The 23,629-nt window shown below is 42.3% G+C and overlaps 1 protein-coding gene and 1 long non-coding RNA gene across 6 annotated transcripts in view; both read right to left on the reverse strand.

Moving 5' to 3' along the window:
- The window catches only part of LOC126983195 (uncharacterized), an 89,874-nt gene that overhangs the window by 41,040 nt on the left and 25,205 nt on the right, over positions 1 to 23,629 (reverse strand). The window lies entirely within an intron of this gene.
- Positions 16,992 to 19,578, reverse strand: LOC126983196 (uncharacterized). Of its 5 annotated transcripts, XR_007735611.1 has the most exons (5): positions 19,440 to 19,566; positions 19,239 to 19,339; positions 18,501 to 18,531; positions 18,229 to 18,399; positions 16,992 to 18,026 (listed from the first exon to the last, which is right to left on the reverse strand). It is a non-coding gene; the product is annotated as an uncharacterized LOC126983196 (long non-coding RNA). The 5 variants fall into 5 exon arrangements; XR_007735610.1 differs by lacking the exons at positions 18,501 to 18,531; positions 19,239 to 19,339 and adding an exon at positions 18,835 to 18,935 and having other exon boundaries at positions 18,229 to 18,329; positions 19,440 to 19,578; XR_007735612.1 differs by lacking the exon at positions 18,229 to 18,399 and having other exon boundaries at positions 16,992 to 18,197.

Raw genomic sequence — 23,629 nt, forward strand, 5'->3', positions numbered from 1 at the left:
GTTACAGTCGATGTAGCGGGTTTATTTTTGCTACAGAGACTGCTGCAGACAATGGCAACACTGCGCGAGTGCGTTTGTAGCACTGGCAACACTACCAAAGCTGTGGAGGAATCATAAGCCACTTGTGGCATCAAGATCAGGATCAATCGCAAGTGTAAACAATGTCGCTGCGGCCCATTCCTTTTGCCATATCGCGATAGAAAGTGAGTTTGAGGTTTCCTCATCTGAAGAAGACGTGGGAGCACTCTCAGACTCTGGTTCGGACAAGGACTATGTGCCAGATGAGGATATAGGCTATACTGAGCCGCCTTTGTAACACGAGATTCTTCTGTCCTGAAAATTCTGAAAATCCCACACTTATACCCCATGAAATGGTGCTCTCTGGAGTATTTTACACCTGTGTGCGACAAAAATGGGCCACCTGGCCTCCATCACTTGTCAAATCCTCCATAAACCCTCGATCACGTACAGGGGCCGTTTCCAGCCACACCATGGTAACACTTCATGGAGTTCTGCGAAAAGTAGGTCTACGACATCTTTTTTCCTATTTTTTCCACCTTTCCCATCACACGGAACATTAAAAAAAATAAAAATAAAAATTGGCCGGTACCGGGCAAGCCAAAAATATTAAAACCGGCCGGTAGTGTACGGGTTAAAGAAAAAAGAAAAAGGAAATAAAAAATACAATCGCCAAGGAAAAGAACCGTAAAGAAAATTGCCAACATGAAAGAAAAAGTTAAAAGGAAAAGAAGAAAAGAAAAAAAAGCGAAGTTAAAAGAGAATAAAAGGAAATGGAAGAAGAAAAAAAATAACAGGAAAAGATAAAAAAAGAAAGCACAAAGGAAAACAAAATACTGAGTTGATAAAAAAGAAGAGAAACGAAAAAAAAATAAAGAAATAAAAGATGAGAAAAGAAGAAACTGAAAAAATGAAAAAAAGTAATAAAAAAGAAACGAAAAAAGTGAAAAAAATAAATAATAAAAAAGAGAAACGAAAAAAAAGAAAAATAAATGATAAAAAAAAGAGGAACAAAAAAAATGAAAAAAATAAATGATAAAAAAAGAAGAGAAATGAAAAAAAGGAAAAATAAATGATAAAAAAGAAGAGAAACTAAAAATAAATAGATGGTAAAAAGAAGATAAACAAAAGAAAAGAAAAAAATAAATTACCTCGCTTTTTCTCACGCTCAAGGACATGGACAAAGCGTAATAAATCATACATTCTTGAAGGTCTTACTGTCAGGAAACTAAGGGAATGCCGCCCCCTTAAACCCCCCTTAACTAGTCCCTTATTCACATTAATCCCCCTAAAACTCCCTAACCCCTTTCCCTTAGCCCCCTTGAACTCCCTTTCCTTAACCCCCCTTCCCTTAACCCCTCAAACACTCCCTTAAACCATTCTCTTAAACCCCCTTCCCTTAAACTACCTTAAACCCCCTTAATTCCCCCTTAATCCCCTTTCCTTGAACCCTCTTCTTCCCCTTCCTTAACCCCCCTTTCCATAATCCCTCACCCCTTTCCTTTAAACCATTATCTTAAACCCCTCCCCTTAAACTACCTTAAAACCCCCTTAATTCCCCCTTAATCCCCTTTCCTTGACCCCCTTCCTTCTTCCCCTTCCTTAACCCCCCTTTCCTTAACCCCCCTTCCTTAACCCCTCAAACACTCCTTACCCTTTCCCTTAAACCATTCTCTTAAAACCCCTTCCCTTAAACTACCTTAAAACCCCTTAATTCCCCCTTAATCCCCTTTCCTTGACCCCCTTTCTTCTTCCCCTTCCTTAACCCCCCTTCCTTAACCCCCTTTCCTTAACCCTCAAACACTTCCTTACCCCCTTCCCTTAAACCATTCTCTTAAACGCCCTTCCCTTAAACTACCTTAAAACCCCTTTCCCCCTTAATCCTTTCCCTTCCCTTAACCCCCTTCCTTTTCCTTCCCTTCCCTTAACCTGCTTTTAACTTCTTACCCCTTTTTTTTCTCATTTTCTTCCTCATATTCCTCTTCCTTCTCTTCCTTTTCCCTTCCCTTTTTATGACTTAATTATCCTATTCCTTCTTCTTACCTCTCATTCTCCCTTCTTCTAACTTAATATTTATCTTCCTTCTCCTTCTTTCCTTTCTCCCTTTTAACTAATTTTTCCTGTTCCTCCTTACATCAGTGCCCTACATCAACCCCTCCACCCTTCTTCTTCAACCTTTTCCCTTCATTCTTCCCTATTCAACCATATTCTCTCTCTCCCTCCACCCCTTCAACCCTTCCCTATTCAACCACATTCTCTCTCTCCCATCACCCCTCCAACCCTTCCCTATTCAACCATATCCTCCCTTCACCCCTTCGCCCCTTCCCTATTCAACCATATCCTCCCTTCACCCCTTCAACCCTTCCCTATTCAACCATATTCTCTCTCTCCCTTCACCCCTTCAACCCTTCCCTATTCAACCATATCCTCCCTTCTCCCCTTCACCCCTTCAACCCTTCCCTATTCAACCATATCCTCCCTTCTCCCCTTCACCCCTTCAACCCTTCCCTATTCAACCATATCCTCCCTTCTCCCCTTCACCCCTTCACCCCTTCCCTATTCAACCATATCCTCCCTTCACCCCTTCAACCCTTCCCTATTCAACCATATCCTCCCTTCTCCCCTTTACCCCTTCAACCCTTCCCTATTCAACCATATCCTCCCTTCTCCCCTTCACCCCTTCAACCCTTCCCTATTCAACCATATCCTCCCTTCTCCCCTTCACCCCTTCAACCCTTCCCTATTCAACCATATCCTCCCTTCACCCCTTCAACCCTTCCCTATTCAACCATATCCTCCCTTCTCCCCTTCACCCCTTCCCTATTCAACCATATCCTCCTTCACCCCTTCAACCTTCCCTATTCAACCATATCTTCTCTTCACCCCTTCAACCCTTCCCTATTCAACCATATCCTCCCTTCACCCCTTCACCCCTTCCCTATTCAACCATATCCACCCTTCTCCCCTTCAGCCTTCCCTATTCAACCATATCCTCCCTCCCTTCATCCCTTCAACCCTTCCCTATTCAACCATATCCTCCCTTCACCCCTTCAACCCTTCCCTATTCAACCATATCCTCCCTTCACCCCTTCAACCCTTCCCTATTCAACCATATCCTCCCTTCACCCCTTCAACCCTTCCCTATTCAACCATATCCTCCCTTCACCCCTTCAACCCTTCCCTATTCAACCATATCCTCCCTTCTCCCCTTCACCCCTTCAACCCTTCCCTATTCAACCATATCCTCCCTTCTCCCCTTCACCCCTTCCCTATTCAACCATATCCTCCCTTCACCCCTTCAACCCTTCCCTATTCAACCATATCCTCCCTTCACCCCTTCAACCCTTCCCTATTCAACCATATCCTCCCCTCACCCCTTCACCCCTTCCCTATTCAACCATATCCTCCCTTCACCCCTTCACCCCTTTTCTTTACACACCCATTACCCTTCACTCAACCCCTTCCTAAAATCCCCTTCTCCTCTTCACCCATACACCGATACCCATTTCTTTCAAGTCCGCCTTTATCCCCCATTCTCTTTTCACTCCTCTACCCTTCGCCCGTTTTCTGTTGCTCTTTTCTCTTCAGTCATCCCTTTAAATCCCATCTCCGTTTCCCCCCCTCCCCTCCCTCCTCCTCCTCTCTCCCCCCTTTCCTTCTTTACCTGTGGCCTTATATTGCGTGGAGTCAGTTTACCTGTGTGTGTGTGTGTGTGTGTGTGTGTGTGTGTGTGTGTGTGTGTGTTTCTGTCTGATGTCTGTCTGTGTCTGCTTGTCAATGCATTTTTCCCTCCCCCCCCACCTCCCTTAAACACACACACACACACACACACACACACACACACACACACACACACACACTGCAACACAAAAACTCCCGTGACGTCAGCAATGCAACACTCCGCCAAGAATTACGAAACGAGAAATAAAAACAAAGAAAAAAAAAACTAAAAATCTATGAGAAAAAATATCACCTGTAATTTTCCCGCGGTAAAGAACGCCTAGTGTAAATAGAACCCTTCCTTCCCTCCTTCCTTCCTTCCTTCCTTCCTTCCTTCCCTCCTTCCTTCCTTCCTTCCTTCCTTCTTTCCTTCATTCCTTCCTTTCCTTCTTCCTTTCTTCCTGTTTCCCCTCTCTCCTTCCTTCCTTCCTTCCTTCCTTCCTTTCTTCCTTCTTCCCTTCCTTTCCTCCTACCTTTCTTACTGTTTACCCTCTCTCCTTCCTTCCTTCCTTCGTTTCCTCTTACCTTTCTTACTGTTTTCCCTCTCTCCTTCCTTCCTTCCTTCCTTCCTTCCTTCCTTTCTTACTGTTTCCCCTCTCTCCTTCCTTCCTTCCTTCCTTCCTTCCTTTCTTACTGTTTCCCCTCTCTCCTTCCTTCCTTCCTTCCTTCCTTCCTTCCTTTCTTACTGTTTCCTCTCTCTCCTTCCTTCCTTCCTTCCTTCCTTTCTTACTGTTTCCCCTCTCTCCTTCCTTCCTTCCTTCCTTCCTTCCTTCCTTCCTTCCTTTCTTACTGTTTTCCCTCTCTCCTTCCTTCCTTCCTTCCTTCCTTCTTCCCTTCCTTTCTTACTGTTTCCCCTCTCTCCTTCCTTCCTTCCTTCCTTCCTTCCTTCCTTCCTTCTTTCCTTCCTTCCTTCCTTCCTTCCTTCCTTCCTTTCTTCCTTCTTCCCTTCCTTTCCTCCTACCTTTCTTACTGTTTACCCTCTCTCCTTCCTTCCTTCCTTCGTTTCCTCTTACCTTTCTTACTGTTTTCCCTCTCTCCTTCCTTCCTTCCTTCCTTCCTTCCTTCTTCCCTTCCTTTCTTACTGTTTCCCCTCTCTCCTTCCTTCCTTCCTTCCTTCTTCCCTTCCTTTCTTACTGTTTCCCCTCTCTCCTTCCTTCCTTCCTTCCTTCCTTCCTTCCTTCCTTCCTTCTTCCCTTCCTTTCTTACTGTTTCCCCTCTCTCCTTCCTTCCTTCCTTCCTTCCTTCCTTTCTTACTGTTTTCCCTCTCTCCTTCCTTCCTTCCTTCCTTCCTTCCTTCCTTCCTTCCTTTCTTACTGTTTCCCTCTCCCTCCTTCCTTCCTTCCTTCATTAGTTCTTTCCTTCCTTTCTTACTGGTTACCCTCCTTCCTTCCTTCCTTCCTTCCTTCCTTCCTTCTTTCCTTCCTTCCTTTCTTCCTTCCTTCCTTCCTTCCTTCCTTCTTCCCTTCCTTCCTTACTGTTTCCCCTCTCTCCTTCCTTCCTTCCTTCATTCCTTCCTTTCTTCCTTCTTCCCTTCCTTTCCTCCTACCTTTCTTACTGGGGATGCCCACATCCCCAGTGATGTTATATACCTGGACTTTCAGAAAGCCTTCGACAAGGTACCGCACGAGCGACTCCTTAAGAAACTGCACTCGGCGGGCATCGGAGCCAATCTGATCGCGTGGATAAGAGATTGGCTCACCGACAGAAAACAACGAGTACTACTCAACGGACAGCCTTCCGATTGGCTACCAGTCACTAGTGGAGTGCCTCAAGGGTCAGTGCTGGGACCCATCCTCTTTATCATATATATCAATGACCTAGAATCAGGACTGAAATCCACAATATCGAAATTTGCAGATGACACCAAGGTGGGTGGAGATGCCCTCACAAAGACCGACTGCGAAATCATTCAGAAAGACCTCAATCACATTATCGAATGGTCGGAAAAATGGCAAATGTCTTTTAATGTTGACAAATGCAAAGTCATGCACATTGGGTCCCAAAATAGTAACCACATACATCATGAATGGGAGACCTCTGCAAGCGATGCAGGAGAAAAGGATCTTGGAGTCACTATCAGCAGTGACTTGAAACACGCGAATCACTGTAAAAAGGCCAACATTATGCTCGGGTTCGCGAGGAACTTCAGTGTAAAACACCAGACGTGATGCTATCCTTGTATAATTCCATGGTAAGACCGCACCTCAGTATGCAGTGCAGTTCTGGTCTCCCAATTACAGAAAGGACATTGCTTTACTGGAAAGGATTCAACGACGCGCCACAAAGATGATTCCAACCTTCAGGGCTCAACCGTACGAGGAACGACTCAAGCGACTCAATCTCTTTACATTGGAGAAAAAGACGCCTACGAGGGGATATGATTCAAGTCTTCAAGTATCTAAAAAAGTTCAATAACGTCGATTACTCCAAATTCTTTGAACTGCAAACCAACTCAAGAACTAGAAATAACGGTTTACCCATTCAGTCGAGTCGATGTAACACAGACATTGGAAGGAGTTTCTTTTCAAACCGAGTCATCCGCCACTGGAACAATCTTCCCTCAGAAGTAGTAAATGCGAATACCATCAACTCCTTCAAATATAGAATCGACCGTCATTTCGCTGCGTCAGGAGTAAACTGAATAACGAGGGGCTTCCATCTGCTCCTCAATATCGAGGTGCTTTCATCTGCTCACCAAGCCCCAAGTGGCGGTCGAGCAGACTAAATCACTCAAGCGGGCGACCTCGTAATGAGCCAATAGGCTTTCTGTTGCCTGCATTTCCATGTTTCCATGTTTCCTTCCTTCCTTCCTTCTTCCCTTCCTTTCTTACTGTTTCCCCTCTCTCCTTCCTTCCTTCCTTCCTTCCTTCTTCCCTTCCTTTCTTACTGTTTCCCCTCTCTCCTTCCTTCCTTCCTTCCTTCCTTCCTTCCTTCCTTCTTCCCTTCCTTCCTTACTGTTTCCCCTCTCTCCTTCCTTCCTTCCTTCTTCCCTTCCTTTCTTTCTGTTTCCCCTCTGTCCTTCCTTCCTTCCTTCCTTCCTTCCTTCCTTCCTTCTTCCCTTCCTTCCTTACTGTTTCCCCTCTCTCCTTCCTTCCTTCCTTCCTTCCTTCTTCCCTTCCTTTCTTACTGTTTCCCCTCTCTCCTTCCTTCCTTCCTTCCTTCCTTCCTTCCTTCTTCCCTTCCTTTCTTACTGTTTCCCCTCTCTCCTTCCTTCCTTCCTTCCTTCCTTCCTTCCTTCCTTTCTTACTGTTTCCCCTCTCTCCTTCCTTCCTTCCTTCCTTCTTCCCTTCCTTTCTTACTGTTTCCCCTCTCTCCTTCCTTCCTTCCTTCCTTCCTTTCTTACTGTTTCCCCTCTCTCCTTCCTTCCTTCCTTCCTTCCTTTCTTACTGTTTCCCCTCTCTCCTTCCTTCCTTCCTTCCTTCCTTTCTTACTGTTTCCCCTCTCTCCTTCCTTCCTTCCTTCCTTCGTCCCTTCCTTCCTTACTGTTTCCCCTCTCTCCTTCCTTCCTTCCTTCCTTCCTTCCTTCTTCCCTTCCTTTCTTACTGTTTCCCCTCTCTCCTTCCTTCCTTCCTTCCTTCCTTGCTTCCTTCTTCCCTTCCTTTCTTACTGTTTCCCCTCTCTCCTTCCTTCCTTCCTTCCTTCCTTCCTTTCTTACTGTTTCCCCTCTCTCCTTCCTTCCTTCCTTCCTTTCTTACTGTTTCCCCTCTCTCCTTCCTTCCTTCCTTCCTTCCTTACTGTTTCCCCTCTCTCCTTCCTTCCTTCCTTCCTTTTTCCCTTCCTTCCTTACTGTTTCCCCTCTCTTCTTCCTTCCTTCCTTCCTTCCTTCCTTCCTTCCTTCCTTCTTCCCTTCCTTTCTTACTGTTTCCCCTCTCTCCTTCCTTCCTTCCTTCCTTCCTTCCTTTCTTACTGTTTCCCCTCTCTCCTTCCTTCCTTCCTTCCTTCCTTCCTTTCTTACTGTTTCCCCTCTCTCCTTCCTTCCTTCCTTCCTTCCTTCCTTTCTTACTGTTTCCCCTTTCTCCTTCCTTCCTTCCTTCCTTCCTTCCTTCTTCCCTTCCTTTCTTACTATTTCCCCTCTCTCCTTCCTTCCTTCCTTCCTTCCTTCTTCCTTCCTTTCTTTCTGTTTGCCCTCTCTCCTTCCTTCCTTCCTTCCTTCCTTCCTTTTCCTTCCTTCCTTCCTTCCTTCCTTCCTTACTTCCTTCCTGTTTCCCCTCTCTCCTTCCTTCCTTCTTCCTTCCTTCCTTCCTTCCTTCCTTACTGTTTCCCCTCTCTCCTTCCTTCCTTCCTTCCTTCCTTCCTTCCTTTCTTACTGTTTCCCCTCTCTCCTTCCTTCCTTCCTTCCTTCTTCCCTTCCTTTCTTACTGTTTCCTCTCTTTCCTTCCTTCCTTCCTTCCTTCCTTCTTCCCTTCCTTTCTTACTGTTTCCCCTCTCTCCTTCCTTCCTTCCTTCCTTCCTTCCTTCCTTCCTTTCTTACTGTTTCCCCTCTCTCCTTCCTTCCTTCCTTCCTTCCTTCTTCCCTTCCTTTCTTACTGTTTCCCCTCTCTCCTTCCTTCCTTCCTTCCTTCCTTCCTTCCTTCCTTCTTCCCTTCCTTCCTTACTGTTTCCCCTCTCTCCTTCCTTCCTTCCTTCCTTCCTTCCTTCCTTCCTTCCTTCTTCCCTTCCTTTCTTACTGTTTCCCCTCTCTCCTTCCTTCCTTCCTTCCTTCCTTCTTCCCTTCCTTTCTTACTGTTTCCCCTCTCTCCTTCCTTCCTTCTTCCCTTCCTTTCTTACTGTTTCCCCTCTCTCCTTCCTTCCTTCCTTCCTTCATTCCTACCTTCTTCCCTTCCTTCCTTCCTTCATTCCTACCTTCTTCCCTTCCTTCTTTCCTTCCTTCCTACCTTCTTCCCTTCCTTCCTTCCTTCCTTCCTACCTTCTTCCCTTCCTTCCTTCCTCTCTGCCTTCCTTCCTTCCATCCTTCTTTCCATCCTCATTCCTTACTTTTTCTTTCTTTTCTTCCTTACATACCTCCCTTCCTCTTTTCCTTCTTCCCTCATATTTTTCCTTCGTTTCTTTCTTTTCCTCTTATTTCCTTTCGCCATCTTTACTTCCTTCTCTACCTTTCTTTCCAATGTTACCTACTTTTTTCTCCTTCTTTCTTCTTTCTTCCTTCATTCCTTTCTTCTTCATTCATTTCCTTTTCATCCTTTCATCATCCTCATCCTCCTCTTTCATTTTCCTCTCCTGTCTTTTTTTCTTCATATTCCTCTTCCCTTTTCTCAATTATTTTTACTTTCCCTATCCATTTTCTTCCTTCCCTTTATTTTCCCCCTTGTCACTAATTCTTCTATCTTTTAATTTCCCCCTTTCTCCCTTCCTCTCTTCCTTCCTCTTCACTGTCTTTCATTTCCCTTTTCCTATCTATCTTCATATTTTCTTTCCTCCTTTCCTTCCTTCGTTCCTTCTTTTCCTCCCTACTTTCCTTCCTTGAATAACTCGTTTTCCTTCCTTCCTGAAATTCTTCCCTCCTCTCCTTCCCTTCCCTCCTCCTCCATCGCTCCCTTGCTTCTTTCCTTCCTTCCTGAACTGCCCTCCTGTCTCCCTCCTTCCCTTCCCTCCTTCCTTCCTTTCTTCCTTCCTTCTTCCTTCCCTCTTTCATCCCTTCCTTCCCGGGGTCAGGTCAAAACGGTCAGGCCTCTCGTGACCTCTCGTGACCTCTTAAAACACAGCTTCATTAAAGGCTTAGGTGCTTATCCCGCTAGAGGGCGTTCATTAGCCGCTGATGAGGTACACCTGCCCCGCCTGCCCGCCTGCCCACCCACCTGCCCGGGGCCTCCGCAGCGAAATTAGCCTGTTCTCGACCCTCCTCTTACCTGGCGCTGCGGGTTTCTGGGTTTCTTATTACTGCGTTTTCATACTTTTTTTTTCTGCTTTACTCTACCTGAGATCCAAAGATAATAATGATGATAATACAAAAAGTGCTTAGGCCTATCCCTTTTTATTTTTTGTGTTTATTTTACTTGAAAGCCAAAAATAATAATAATGATTGTAATAATAATAATAATGATGATGATGATGTTGATGGTGATAATAGAGAAAATTCCAAGGCTTATCCATTTAATTTTTTTGTGTTTTTTTTATTAATTGAGATTGAAAACATAATAATAATGCTAGTAATAATAATAATGATGATGATGTTGACGATGATGGTGATAATAGAGAAAATTCCAAGGCTTATCCGTTTTAATTTTCTGTGTTTTTTTATTAACTGAGATTCAAAAAAATCGAGGCGGTGGACAGAGATGAAAACTATGACATATTATATCTAGATTTCAGTAAAGCGTTCGACAAAGTCCCTCATCACCGGCTATTACTAAAATTACAGGCTCACGGCGTAGATGGGAAAGTTTTGAGCTGGATCAGGGCGTGGCTTAGTGGTAGGAAGCAGAGTGCAAATCAATGGTAAGAAATCTGAATGGGGCAGTGTTACAGTGGAGTCCCACAGGTCGGTGCTGGGTCCTCTGCTTTTATTATTTACATCAATGACTTGGACACAGGAATCAGTAGCGATGTCAGTAAGTTCGCAGATGATACCAAGATCGGTAGAGTAATCCAATCAGACAGCGACGCTACCGTTCTCCAGGATGAGCTTGACAGACTATATGATTGGGCGAGGAAGTGGCAGATGGAATTCAATGTCGGGAAGTGTAGCATTTTGAGTGTAGGTAGGAATAACCCTTACAATTACTCCTTAAATGACACTCCTCTAAGCAGGTCTGGGCGGAGAGAGACTTAGGAGTCTAGTGAGCGCTGACCTCCGTCCTGGGGCTCAATGCATTCAGGCTAAAATCGGGCAAACAGAGTACTAGGTTTCATCTCAAGGAGCGTGAGCAATAGGGCGCTGAAGTCATCCTCAAACTTTACTTAGCACTAGTTCGACCTCATCTCGATTATGCAGTTCAGTTCTGGTCCCCTATTATAGAATGGATATCAAGATGTTAGAATCTGTACAGAGGAGGATGACGAAGATGATTCAGGGGGTGAGGAACTTGCCTTATGAAGACAGGCTAAAGCAGTTAAATCTACACTCTCTAGAAAGGCGAAGGGTGCGAGGAGACTTGATCGAAGTTTATAAATGGATGAAGGGATTTAATAAAGGGGATGTCAATAAAATTTTGAGAGTGAAAGAGCCAGGTAGGACGCGTGGAAATGGTTTTAAGTTAGACAAATTCAGATTCAACAAAGACATAGGCAAGAATTGGTTCACTAATAGAGTGGTGGACGAATGGAACAGGCTTGGGAGCCATGTTGTGGGTGCCAATACCATAGATACATTCAAGAAGAGGTTAGATAAAGCCATGGATGGTGAGATTAGGTGGGGTTGAGTGTACAGGAGCTGCCTTGTATAGGCCAACCGGCCTCTTGCAGACTCCTTACGTTCTTATGTTCTTATGTTCTTATAATAATGCTAGTAATAATAATAATGATGATGATGATGATGGTGATGATAATAGAGAAAATTCCAAGGTTTATTCGTCCTTACCCCCCCCCCACCCTCGTTCCAAAAAAAAAAAAGAAATGGGAAAAGATAGTACCAAGTTAGATGACAAGAAAGAAAATTATAATGTTAAAAAATTGGAAATGGTGTAGTATGCTGGTAATGAGGATGGTAGTAGTAGTAGTAGTAGTAGTAGTAGTAGTAGTGGTGGTGGTGGTGGTTGTGCTTGTTTGAGTAAGAAAAGACCATTAAAAACGTTGGTATCTAGTCAAATGTTCTCTAAAATGTTCCTAAAATGTTCCCTAAATGTTCCTAAAATTCTTCCCAAATGTTCCTAAAATGTTCACTAAATGTTCCTAAAATGCTCCCTAAATGTTCCCTAAGATGTTCCTAAAAAAATATCTTAATGTTCCTAAAATTTTCCTTTAAAGTTTCTAAAATGTTCCCTAAAATATTCCCTTAATGTTCCTAAAATGCTCTAAAAATGTTCCTAAAATATTCCTAAAATATTCCCTACAATGTTCCTAAAATGTTCCTAAAAATTCACTTCATGTTCCTAAAATGTTTCCTAAAAAATTCCCTACAATGTTCCTAAAATGTTCCAAAAAATTCCCTTAATGTTCCTAAAATGTTCTCTAAAATGTCCCTTAAATGTCCCCTAAAATGTTTCTAAAATGTTCCCTAAAATGCTCCTAAAATATTCCCTTTATGTTCCCAAAATGTTCCCTTAATGTCCCTAAAATATTCCCTAAAATATTACCAAAATGTTCCTAAAATGTTCCCTAAAATGTCCCTTAAATGTTCCCTAAAATGTTTCTAAAATGTTCCCTAAAATGCTCCTAAAATGTTCCCTAAATGTTCCTTAAGTGTCCTCTAAACAGAAACCGGTAATAAGGAACGTGGCATTAGCGGGCAAGTTTTTAAAGGTTAGGCTTCACCGGGATAAACTTTGCCCTTCTACCCTTTTCCAATTACGTTCTCTTCCTCCCTCCTCTTTGTTTTCCCTATATCCTTTTCTCTTCTCGCATTTCCCCTTCTTTCCTCTATTATCTTTTATTTTATGGCTTTCTTCTCCCCTGGTTTCCTTTTTTCTCCTTTTCGATATTTTCCTTCTATTCCTATCTTCTTTTCTCTTCTATTTACTCTCTTTTCCTCTCCATTATTGCCCTTTTAATCTTATCTTAATGGTCTCTCTTCTATGTCCATTTTTCTATCCCATTTCTCACTTTTTTTGTTTCCTTTCCTCTTTTCCTTCTACTTTTCAAATTTCCACTTGTTCCTTTCTTTCCAATCATTATCTTTCTCTTTTCCCTGTCTTCTCTTCTCTCGTTTCCCCTTTCCTTCCTCCGTTTTCTTCTTTTTCCCCTTTTTCCTCCTGTTCCTTTCTTTCCAATCATTATTTTCCTTTTTTTCCCTGTCTTCTTTTCCTCAGTTTCCCCTTTTCTTCCTCCGTTTTCTTCTTTTTCCCCCTTTTTCCTCCTGTTCCTTTCTTTCCAATCATTATCTTCCTTTTTTTCCCTGTCTTTTCCTTCGTTTCCCCTTTCCTTCCTCCGTTTTCTTCTTTTTCCCCTTTTTCCTCTTCCTTTCCCATATTTTCCTTCCCCCTCTTCCTCCACACCATTCCATATCTCCCTTTCCCTCTCTTTTCCTTCCCCTTCACTATCCTTTCCCATTTTCCTTTTAATTTCTTTCCCTTCCTTTTTCCCTTCTCTTTCCCTTCCCTTTCCCTTCCTTTCTCATCTCTTCCCTTCCCTTCCTTTCAATTCCTTCCCCTTTCTTGCCCTTTCATTACAATTGCTGTCCTTCTCTTCCCCTTTCCTCTTCTTTCCCCTTCCTTCCACTCCTCCTTTTCTTCTTCTTCTTCTTCTTCTTCTCTCCTCCTCCTTCTCCTCCTCCAGTCTTCCGTGACCTCCCTCTCTCTTCCTCCCCTCCTTCATTTTTTTCTTCTCCTCCCTCCAGACAGACAGATAGACAGATAAATAAACAGGAAGACAGACACTGAGGAGGGGGCAGAGAGAGAGAGAGAGAGAGAGAGAGAGAGAGAGAGAGAGAGAGAGAGAGAGAGAGAGAGAGAGAGAGAGAGAGAGAGAGAGAGAGAAGGAAAAATAACCACTTGTCTTTAAATTAAAATGACCACGCATTCTCTCTCTCTCTCTCTCTCTCTCTCTCTCTCTCTCTCTCTCTCTCTCTCTCTCTCTCTCTCTCTCTCTCTCTCTCTCTCTCTCTCTCCTTTCCTTCGTTCCACTTTATAGATGACATTTCCTCCTCCTCTTCGTCCTCCTCCTCCTCCTCCTCCTCTTCCTCCTCCTCCTCCTCCTCCTCCTCCTTGTCCTCTTCCTCCTCCTCCTCCTCCTCCTCCTCCTCCTCCTCCTCCTCCTCCTCCTCCTGAGTGGTGTCAAGAGGACCGATTACTCTGAAGGGGTTAAGAGAGAGAGAGAGAGAGAGAGAGAGAGAGAGAGAGAGAGAGAGAGAGAGAGAGAACGGTAAAAGGGGTATGAAAGTGAGATGGTGAAGGGGTTGATGATGATGATGATGATGATGAGAAAAGTGGTGGTGATGGTGGTGGTGATGATTATGGTGATGGTAGCAATAATGGTGGTGATGATATACGTGAAGTTGCGGTGATGGTGGTTAATTAGTGATGGTGGTGACAGTGGTGGTGTTAGTGGTGGTTATGTGGTAGTAGTAGTAGTAGTAGTAGTAGTAGTAGTAGTAGTAGTAGTAGTAGTAGTAGTAGTAGTAGCAGTAGTAGTAGTTGGGGTAGTAGTGGTAGTAGCTGTGGTAGTAGTAGCAGTAGTAGTAGTAGTAGTAGTAGTGGTAGCTGGGGTAATAGTGGTAGTAGCTGTGGTAGTAGTAGTAGTAGTAGTAGTAGTAGTAGTAGTAGTAGTAGTGAGGGGTGTGGTCAGCGTGGCGGGGTGTTGAGGGCCATATACTTGACGTGTTAGTGTGTGTTTGTGTGTACGTGCGTGTTGCCTCACTCTGCGCTGACATGCAAAGTGGTGGTGATTGTGGTGGTGAAGGTGATGACGGTGGTGGTAGTGGTGGTGGTGGGTCTCATGGTCACGGGGACATGGTGTGGTGGTGGTGTGGTGGTGGTGGTGGTGGTGGTGTGGTGGTGGTGTTGGTGTGAAGATCATGGCCCCAGTGCTCACATTTGTAACATTAGAAAGATGAGGAGGAGGAGGGAAGAAAGGGAAGGGAAGGGAGAAGATCATGGCTCCAGTGCACACATTTGTAACATTAGAAAGATGAGGAGGAGGAGGGAAGAAAGGGAAGGGAAGGGAGATGATCATGGCTCCAGTGCACACATTTGTAACATTAGAAGGAGGAGGAGGAGGAGGGAAGAAAGGGAAGGGAAGGGAGAAGATCATGGCTCCAGTGCACACATTTGTAACATTAGAAAGATGAGGAGGAGGAGGGAAGAAAGGGAAGGGAAGGGAGATGATCATGGCTCCAGTGCACACATTTGTAACATTAGAAAGATGAGGAGGAGGAGGGAAGAAAGGGAAGGGAAGGGAGAAGATCATGGCCCCAGTGCTCATATTTGTAACATTAGAAAGATGAGGAGGAGGAGGGAAGAAAGGGAAGGGAAGGGAGATGACCATGGCCCCAGTGCTCATATTTGTAACATTAGAAGGAGGAGGAGGAGGAGGGAAGAAAGGGAAAGGAAGGGAGAAGATCATGGCCCCAGTGCTCATATTTGTAACATTAGAAGGAGGAGGAGGAGGAGGGAAGAAAGGGAAAGGAAGGGAGATGATCATGGCCCCAGTGCTCATATTTGTAACATTAGAAGGAGGAGGAGGAGGAGGGAAGAAAGGGAAAGGAAGGGAGATGATCATGGCCCCAGTGCTCATATTTGTAACATTAGAAAGAGGAGAAGGAGGACGGAAGAAAGGGCAGGAAAGGGAGATGTTCATGGCCCCAGTGCTCATATTTGTAACATTAGAAAGAGGAGAAGGAGGACGGAAGAAAGGGCAGGAAAGGGAGATGTTCATGGCCCCAGTGCTCATATTTGTAACATTAGAAGGAGGAGGAGGAGGAGGGAAGAAAGGGAAGGGAAGGGAAGGGAGATGACCATGGCCCCAGTGCTCATATTTGTAACATTAGGAGGTGATGAATGTCTTATTGATGATCTTAGAAGCTCCCTCTGGTGATGATGATAGTGTTGTTGATAATGCGGTAGTGGTGATGACAATATTGGTGGTGATGGTGGTACTGGTGGTGATGGTGGTACTGGTGGTGATGGTGGTACTGGTGGTGATGGTGGTACTGGTGGTGATGGTGGTGGTGGTGGTGATGGTAGTGGTGGTGATGGTGGTGGTACTGGTGGTGGAATAACAAAGGAGTTGCATTCTTTAGTGGTGTTGATTGTAGTGGAGGTCAGTGACATGTTGCGTACTTGTTTCTATTAGAGGGTTGGTGGGTGGTGGTGGTGGTGGTGACAGATATGTTACGTGATGGTGATGAATGGAGAACGTCATGCGCGTGGCTGGCCTTTGATGTTGGTGGTGATGAAGTAGATGGTGGTGGTGGGGGGGTAGTAGTAGTAGTAGTAGTAGTAGTAGAAGTAGTAGTAGTAGTAGTAGTAGTAGTAGCAGTATTAGGAGTAGTAGTAGTAGTAACAGTTGCAGTAGTATTAGTATTAGTAGTAGTAGTAGTAGTTGCATTATTATTATTATTATTATTATTATTATTATTAGTGGTGTAGTAGTAGTAGTAGTAGTGGTGGTGGTGGGCCAAGTAGAAAGGTGAAAAAATATACAAAAAATCCCGAGAGAGAGAGTTTTTATCTATCTTCCCCTAGATTGATTAATGACCGCTCATCCTCCCTCTCCCTCCCTCCCTCCCTCCCTCTGGCATGCGTTAGACAAAATTGAATATTGAACAAAGTAGATGAAGTGTCTTACCACTACCACGAATCTCTCTCTCTCTCTCTCTCTCTCTCTCTCTCTCTCTCTCTCTCTCTCTCTCTCTCTCTCTCTCTCTCTCTCTCTCTCGCTCTCGCTCTCGAAAATAAAATAAAATAAAATAAAATGAAGTAAAATAAAATAAAATAAAATAAATAAAATAAAATATAATGAAAAAAATAAAGAAACAAACAAACAAACAAATAAAAAAACAGAACAGATAAAAAATAAACTAAAAAATAAAATAATAAAGCAACCACGAAATTAATAAAGAAATCAAACAAACATAAAAAAATCAATCAATCAACAAATAAATAAAGGAATAAAACAATAAAATCACAACGAGGAGGGAGGAAGCCATTAAGCATTTTTTCTCCGTAATTTACTCTCGCTGCGGTTCTAATTATAATATCCACGGCCGCAATTCGTCTCATTATTGCCCAGGTAAGTCACAGGTAAACTCATTAGCTCCATTGACGCCTGAATTAATGGCGGCGATAATCATATTTAACACGTTTCTTTCTATTTTTATTTAGACTTGATGACGTCGGCAATATATGAGGAAAATCACGCAAGGCAAATTTTAAACAGTGGACGAATGAATGGACCGTCGACTTTCTGTTTCTGGCTTCGTTGTTGTTGTTGTTGTTGTTGTTGTTGTTGTTGTTGTTGATGTTGTTGTTGGTTGTTGTTGTTGTTGTTTGTTGGTTGTTGTTGTTGTTGTTGTTGTTGTTCATTCTTCATTTTTCCTTTTGTTCTTTTCTCCTTTTTTACTCATTCTTATTCGTAGTCATTCCTTACTTTTTTGTGCGTTTTGTTCTTGTTTTTTGTTATCCATTCATTGTTTTAGTTTATCCAATCTGTTTCTTCTTTACTCATTTTGTTCTTTTCTCCTCTTGTTAGTTATCCATTCTTATCCCTATTCTTTCTTTACTTTTTTGTGTTTTTTTGTGTGCGTTTTTCTTTTGTTTTCGTTATCCATTCGTTGTTTTAGTTAATCCTTCTATTTCTTCTTTTTCCTTTCGTTCTTTTCTCCTCTTGTTAGTTATCCATTCTTATCCCTATTCTTTCCTTACTTATTTTGTGTGTTTCTTTTGTTTTTGTTATCCATCCACTGTTTTAGTTTATCCATTCTTTTTTTTTGCTAATTTTCTCTTTTCATCTACTTTCTTATTTCCTCATTTCTTCCTTGCCTATTTTGTCCTGTTATCCATATTTTCTTATTTTCTCATTTTTTTCATCTTTACCCATTTTGTCTTTTTATCCTATTTCTTGTTTCCTCATTTCTTCTTTCCCCATTTCGTCCTATATTCCGTTTTCATTTTTCATTTTCATTCTTTTCACCTTTTTTGCTTTCATTCATTATCTTATTCATCCATTTTTCTTATCTATTCCCTTCTATGCCTATTCCTCTATTCCCTCTCAATGGATGAACCTTCCTTTTTATTTTTTCTATTATTTTTTCATTCAGTTTCTTACTCTCAATACTAATGGGCTTTGGATGGACACGATGGACACGCGCCCCAATTAGCCATCATCTTTCAGTTAATCAGTTCGTTCTTATCCTCGAAATCAAGTTAAGCGCGACACGATCAAGACAAGGAATGAACTTGACCTATTTTCTCGACTGTCTCTCATTTAGCAGCTTAGGAATGATCTTCTTTACCCTGAATCCATTTACAGCGGTGACGCGATTAAAACGAGAAGGTAAACACATTAACCTATTTTCCCCATTTCTCCTCGGTTGCCATTTTCCTTCCTTCCTGGAGCTCGACCCCATTAAGACGAAAAGATAGACAAATTAACCAGTCTTTTCCATTTCTCTTTATTCATCGGTTAATTGTTCCCTTCTCTCCTCGATTTCAGGGTTAAGAGCGATCTGATATAGACGAGAAGATAGACAAATTAACCTATCTTCATTTTTCTTCATTCACCGGTTAATTGTTCCCTTCTCTCCTCGATTTCAGGGTTAAGAGCGATCTGATATAGACGAGAAGATGAACAAATTAACCTATCTTCATTTTTCTTCATTTTCCGGTTAATTATTCCCTTCTTTCCTCGATTTCAGGGTTAAGAGCGATCTGATAAAGACGAGAAAATAGCCAAATTAACCTATCTTTATTTTTCTTCATTCACCGGTTAATTGTTCCCTTCTTTCCTCGATTTCAGGGTTAAGAGCGATTTGATAAAGACGAGAAGATAAACAAATTAACCTATCTTCATTTTTCTTCATTTTCCGGTTAATTATTTCCTTCTTTCCTCGATTTCAGGGTTAAGAGCGATCTGATAAAGACGAGGAGATGAACAAATTAACCTATCTTTATTTTTCTTCATTCACCGGTTAATTATTCCCTTCTCTCCACGATTTCAGGGTTAAGAGCGACCTGATAAAGACGAGAAGATGAACAAATTAACCTATCTTCATTTTTCTTCATTCACCGGTTAATTGTTCCCTTCTCTCCTCGATTTCAGGGTTAAAAGCGATCTGATAAAGACGAGAAAATAGCCAAATTAACCTATCTTTATTTTTCTTCATTCACCGGTTAATTATTCCCTTCTTTCCTCGATTTCAGGGTTAAGAGCGATCTGATAAAGACGAGAAAATAGCCAAATTAACCTATCCTCATTTTTCTTCATTCACCGGTTAATTGTTTCCTTCTCTCCTCGATTTCAGGGTTAAGAGCGATCTGATAAGGACGAGAAGATAGACAAATTAACCTATCTTCATTTTTCTTCATTCACCGGTTAATTTTTTCCTTCTCTCCTCGATTTCAGGGTTAAGAGCGATCTGATAAGGACGAGAAGATAAACAAATTAACCTATCTTAATTTTTCTTCATTCACCGGTTAATTGTTCCCTTCTCTCCTCGATTTCAAGGTTAAGAGCGATCTGATAAAGACGAGAAAATAGCCAAATTAACCTATCTTTATTTTTCTTCATTCACCGGTTAATTGTTCCCTTCTCTCCTCGATTTCAGGGTTAAGAGCGATCTGATATAGACGAGAAGATAGACAAATTAACCTATCTTTATTTTTCTTCATTCACCGGTTAATTGTTCCCTTCTCTCCTCGATTTCAGGGTTAAGAGCGATCTGATATAGACGAGAAAATAGCCAAATTAACCTATCTTTATTTTTCTTCATTCACCGGTTAATTGTTCCCTTCTCTCCTCGATTTCAGGGTTAAGAGCGATTTGATAAAGACGAGAAGATAAACAAATTAACCTATCTTCATTTTTCTTCATTCACCGGTTAATTGTTTCCTTCTCTCCTCGATTTCAAGTTAAGAGCGATCTGATAAAGACGAGGAGATGAACAAATTAACCTATCTTCATTTTTCTTCATTCACCGGTTAATTGTTCCCTTCTCTCCTCGATTTCAGGGTTAAAAGCGATCTGATAAAGACGAGAAAATAGCCAAATTAACCTATCTTTATTTTTCTTCATTCACCGGTTAATTATTCCCTTCTTTCCTCGATTTCAGGGTTAAGAGCGATCTGATATAGACGAGAAGATGAACAAATTAACCTATCTCCTTCATTTTCCTCGGCCTTTTCATTCCTGCCTTCTTTTTCCTTCTTTTCTCTTCTTTTTATCATTTATTTTTTCCTTTCCTTCGTTTCTCTTCTTTTTACTATTTTTTCCTTTATTTTCGTTTTTCTTCTTTATCATTTATTTTTATTTTTTTCGTTTTTTTTCTTTCGCTTTCCTGTTTTTTTATCATTATTTTTTCATTTTTTTTATTTTTTCATCATATATTTTTTTCTTTTCCTTCGTTTCTCTTCTTTTTACCATTTTTTCTTTTTCTTTCGTTTCTCTTCTTTGTTATCATTTATTTTGGTATTTTTTTCGTTTTTTTTTCGCTTTTCTGTTTTTTTATCATTATTTTTTATTTTTTTATTTTTTCATCATATATTTTTTTCTTTTCCTTCGTTTCTCTTTACCATTTTTTCTTTTTCTTTCGTTTCTCTTCTTTGTTATCATTTATTTTTGTATTTTTTTCGTTTTTTTTTTCGCTTTTCTGTTTTTTTTATCATTATTTTTTCATTTTTTTCTTTTTTCATCATATATTTTCTCTTTTCCTTCGTTTCTCTTCTTCCCATTCCCTTTTCTTAGCGGTTCATAATTCCCTTCTTTCCTCGAATCGAAATAAGTTGCGATTCGATAATGACGAGAAAATAAACAAATTGACCTTTTCTTTTTATTTTTCCTCATCCGCTAATAAGTCCCATTCTTCCCGGAGTCCATCTCGATAATGACGAAAAGACAAACAAACTAACCATTCTCTTCCATTGTCTATAATTAGCGTTTGATTACATATATCTTCCCCCGAATCTAAGTTATGGGTAGCTAAGGGGTGACGTGACCATATACCCATTAGCATTTTTTCCCGTTTCTCCTCATTTATTAGTTAAGAAATTTACTTCCCTCTTCGAGTCCAAATAAATTATGCCTCGAAAAAGACGAAACGGTAAACAAACTCTATATACTAGAGGAGGAGCAACATGAGGAAGGCAGGAGAAGAAAGGAGAAAGATTAAGCTACATTTTGGTATATTAGAAAAGAAAAAAGGAGTAGAGGAAACGTTAGGAAGACTGAGGTGAACTTAAGGAAGGTAGAGAGAAAATGTCAGAATCACATGTACAGCCGAACGTCTTCACTCAGGAACCACATACCCGCAGAGAGAGTGGGAATATGCGTCCTGGTGAGGAGGAGAAAATTTGCAAGTTGACCAAAACATTTTCCACGATTCAGTCCTCTTTCCTTCATCTCTCCCTTAACCTGTATCTCCTCTTTCTCTCTTCCTCATCTCTCGTCTTACCTTCCCATTTTTATTTCCCCCTTCTCTTCCTATCCTTTCTCTTCTCCCTTCTTTCTCACCTTTATCCCTTTTCTTCATCTCTCCCTTACCCTTCCCTCTCTTCCTCTCCTTCTTCCTCTTCCTTCTTTCTCGCCTTTATCCCGTTTCTTATCCACTCCTCTTTCCCTCATCTCTCCCTTACCCCTTCCTCACCTCCTCTCCTTTCCTCTCTTCCTTCTTTCTTCCCTTCATCCCGTTTCTTATCCACTCCTCTTTCCCTCATCTCTCCCTTACCCCTTCCTCACCTCCTCTCCTTTCCTCTCTTCCTTCTTTCTTCCCTTCATCCCGTTTCTTATCCACTCCTCTTTCCCTCATCTCTCCCTTACCCCTTCCTCTCCTCCTCTCCTTTCCTCTCTTCCTTCTTTCTTCCCTTTATCCCGTTTCTTATCCACTCCTCTTTCCCTCATCTCTTCCTTATCCCTCATTCTCTTCCTCTTCCGTTTTTCATATTTCTTCATTCTTCTCAGTAAAAAAACTTCTCTCCTCGATTCCAAATAAACAACCTCATCATTTTTTTCCCTTTTTTTTTCTTTTGAGTCCATGATAAGGGTAATAAGACGAGAAGCCAAGCAAATTATTCTTTCCTTCCCCATTTCCCTCATTCATCAATTTTAATAACTCCCTTCCCCGAACCCGAGCCAAGAGCCCCCCCCACCCCACACACACTTCCTCCTCGAGTGGGCGATGCAAACATTCTTCCCGCGGCTCCTGTTTGTTTATTTTTTGCCTCATTCCCGGGAAACACCTGGAATCAGCGACGCGTTCCCGGCACAGGTGAAAATGTGTGTAGAGGTCACGACTCGCTGACCTCTTCACCTTTTCACCTCTTCTCTCTCTGTCTCCTGGAAGCACCTCTGTTCTCCCTCACACACACACACAAGGCTTTTTTTTATATTTTTTTATTTACGCCTTTGAACTGTCTCCTTTGCTGTAAACACACACACACACACACACACACACACACACACACACACACACACACACACGCCGTTTTTACCCTCTTCTCTTCAACTTATCTTCTTCATCTTTATCTTCTCTCTCTCTCTCTCTCTCTCTCTCTCTCTCTCTCTCTCTCTCTCTCTCTCTCTCTCTCTCTCTCTCTCTCTCTCTCTCTCTCTCTCTCTCTCTCTCTCTCTCTCTCTCTCTCTCTCTCTCTCTCTCTCTCTCTCTCTCTCTCTCTCTCTCTCTCTCTCTCTCTCTCTCTCTCTCTCTCTCTCTCTCTCTCTCTCTCTCTATCTCTCTCTCTCTCTCTCTCTCTCTCTCTCTCTCTCTCTCTCTCTCTCTCTCTCTCTCTCTCTCTCTCTCTCTCTCTCTCTCTCTCTCTCTCTCTTTCTTCCTCATCTCTCTTCTTACCTACCCATTTTCCTCTTCCCTCCTTCCTCCTCTTTCCCTTCCTCTTCCCCTTCTTTCTTATCTCTATCTTTCTTTTTATTCACTCCTTCTTTTCTATCAGTCTTACCTCCTCTCTTCTTCCCCTTCCCTTCCCTTTTCTTTACCCTCTCCTACCTTCCCTTCTCTTTTTCATACTGAGTGTCTCTTACCCTCTTCTCTTTCCTTAACTATGCTCTGATCCCTTCCCTTCCTCCCTTCCTCTTGCCTATCCTTCATTTCCCCTTTACTTATTATGGTCTGATCCCTTCCCTTCCTCCCTTCCTCTTCCCTTTCCTTCATTTCCCTTCTTCTATTTCTTATGGTCTGATCCCTTCCCTTCCTCCCTTCCTCTTGCCTTTCCTTCATTTCCCTTCTTCTACTTCTTATGGTCTGATCCCTTCCCTTCCTCCCTTCCTCTTCCCTTTCCTTCATTTCCCTTCTTCTACTTCTCATGCTCTGATCCCTTCCCTTCCTCCCTTCCTCTTGCCTTTCCTTCATTTCCCTTCTTCTACTTCTTATGGTCTGATCCCTTCCCTTCCTCCCTTCCTCTTTCCTTTCCTTCATTTCCCCTTTACTTCTTATGGTCTGATCTTATCCCCTGCTCCCATCTTCCCTCCTCTCCGTCTCTTATCCTCTCCCTTCTCTTTTCTTTATCTCGGTCTTTGCGTTTTCTTTTTCTCCTCTTCGTTAACTATCCTCTATGCCTTCCTTATTCCCCTTTTCTTTCCCTCCTCTTTCTCTTCTCCCTTCCCCCTTTTTCTCTCCTCAACCATGATACGAGTTTCTTTTTTCCTTCCCTCTCCCTCTTCCCTCCAATGTGTGTATAGGCTTCTCTCCCTCCTTTCCCTCCTCCTCATCCTTAATCCCCTTTCCTTTCCCTCCTCTTTCTCTTCTTCCTCCCCTTTTTCTCTCCTTCTTACATCCCTCTCCCTCTTCCCTCCAATGTGTATGTAGCCCCTCTCTCCCTCCTTTACCTCCATTTCTTTCCTCCATTTGGTCCCCCTCTTCCTCCTCCTCTTCCTCCTCGTCTTTCCTCCACTGTGATCTCAGGGCTCACACATCCACATTTGATAAGGCTTTCGTAGGAGTCGTGGGTATTTCCATGGGTAGATTTATGACCCTGGTGGTAATATGACAAAGCTCCTGTACCATAAACGTGAAAAAACACCCATGGGAACCTTTCTGATAACCTTTGTGGCGTTTGGAATTACTTGTTGTGAGAGGAGGAGCGTTTGAGAAAGGAAAAGAAAAAGAAAAAGAAAAAGAAAAGGAAAAGAAAAAGAA

This window comes from Eriocheir sinensis, chromosome 53 (assembly GCF_024679095.1).
Source record: "Eriocheir sinensis breed Jianghai 21 chromosome 53, ASM2467909v1, whole genome shotgun sequence".
Classification (NCBI taxonomy): domain Eukaryota; kingdom Metazoa; phylum Arthropoda; class Malacostraca; order Decapoda; family Varunidae; genus Eriocheir; species Eriocheir sinensis.